The sequence below is a fragment of the Lepus europaeus genome, chromosome 4, assembly GCF_033115175.1.
Source record: "Lepus europaeus isolate LE1 chromosome 4, mLepTim1.pri, whole genome shotgun sequence".
NCBI lineage: Eukaryota > Metazoa > Chordata > Mammalia > Lagomorpha > Leporidae > Lepus > Lepus europaeus.
The window spans coordinates 89,833,330-89,835,236 of NC_084830.1; the positions used below are offsets into that span (position 1 = coordinate 89,833,330).

Here is a 1,907-nt window from a genome sequence, read left to right on the forward strand (position 1 = left end):
AGCAGTATGAGAGGCTTCGTTGATTTGACAGGAAAAGCAACCACATTCCACATAGGGAAAGGGACGGGGAGTGAAGTGGCAACCTGACAGGTGAACAGGATGCTGTGGGATGTTTTATCTTGACAGTGATAAAGAAATTAAAAAAAATAATAATAATACTTCCCACCCACCCTCCTAACCTCCCTCACACCTTTCCCCTCCTTCCTTCCTTATTTTTCTTTCAGGTCTTGCAATGACATACTTCCAATTATAAAATCACAAGCTTAACCCTCCACTAAATAAAGAATTACAAAGTAGTAAGTAGAAAAACCACTGTGCCTCAGGAGTATACACAAGGAATATGAATAATCATCAAATCTCAAAATGTGAATTTCACACATGTATATTACATTTTTGTAGGCTGTATATTAGTTACCACAAATCATAGAAAACATGGTATTTGGCTCATTTAACCAACTAAAAAATCTCCAATTGCATGCATTTTTGTTTCAAAATTAGGATTTCATTCTTTTTTACCGCTGCTTACTATTCCGTCATGTATCCATACCACAATTTTTTTTTTCTGTTATATTTTCACTACATCACGTTGTTTACTTCCCAGAAGTGATGGCTAAGGGGAGGGTGAGAGGGGCGAGGAGGAAGAGGAGACAGAAGAAGACCCAGGGACAGCAAGGATTGGGGGAAGAGGAGACAGTAAACCATTGTTCTATGAAGTCTCAGGAGTCAAGTGCTCAAGGTTAAAAAAAAAAAAAGTCCTGGAGAATCAGCCGCGGCTGTGGGAGGTGTCTCCGTTTCCTTGTGTTAAGTCCCCGGGGGAGGCCACCGCTGCTGCCGCTGCATTAAATAGTTATGTGCAACGCACAGTCCCAGGCCGTGGGCAGACGGGAGAAGGGGTCTTTTCACCAGGGGCCGTGTTTGATCATCATCGCCACACTGGTGGGCTTTGTACTTTTTCACCTTTACTTGTTAATACCTCATCCTCCGTCCTCTGCTTCTTGGCTACTATTCCCGTCTTGAGGGTTATTTGTTCCCGCCTCTGCGTTTGCCCACGAAGCTGAGTGTGGGGCCTGGGCCGCCCTTCCTCTTCGGATCCCCTGAGCCCGAAGCGGCAGCGGCCGGCTGGTCGGGTCGCGGCGGGCCCGGGGGCGGCTCCTCCTGCCGCTGTCGCTGCTCCTCCTCCATCTTCCGCTTGAACAGCTCCAGGAAGCTGGAGGCTCCGCCCGTCTCCCTCGGGCAGCCATGTTGTCGCCATGTGCCGCGCAAAGGACTCCGGGAAGGCCGCTCCGGCCTGGCGCTTGGCACCAGACTGGCTTCGTCCCAAGCAATGCCCATACCACAATTTCTTTATTCAGTCACCAGCTGATGGATATCTGGGTTGATTCCATCTTAGCTATTGTGAATTGAACTGCTGTAAACATGGGGCTAAAGATAATTTCTTCATATGCTGTATATCAACAATTTATACAAGCACGCTTAATAGGCCCATATATATTGTTTCTATAGAATTTAAGATGTCCACTCATTAAATTTATATGAAAATATTTATCACATTTAGATTCATCTAGTTTACATTTAACAAGTGCATGTACATGAGTTATAAAAACTGAAATACCAGGCAAGCATAGTGAAATAACCTGTTATCCTGAAACACTGAACACCGTTGTACCTTGACATGATCTTAGGTTAGATTTCTATTTTTATGATCTTAAACATCTAACATATATAAATATGTTCCTGATTGGCCAGTAAACCCATGCAAAAACATGTTAACAAACTTAAAGACATCTTTATTTTACAAACAAACCTTAACTATTTATAAAGATTTAAAAGCTGTATAGCTTAATTTAATAGTTTGAACTTATGTGATTGCTTAATATCTGCAAGCCAGTTAAAATACAGCCATTAAA

General features: G+C 43.0%; 1 pseudogene; it reads right to left on the minus strand.

Moving 5' to 3' along the window:
* Nucleotides 1-799: 799 nt before the first annotated feature.
* On the minus strand, nt 800-1,332 carry LOC133758724 (telomerase RNA component interacting RNase-like; annotated as a pseudogene).
* Between the last annotated feature and the right edge of the window lie 575 nt (nt 1,333-1,907).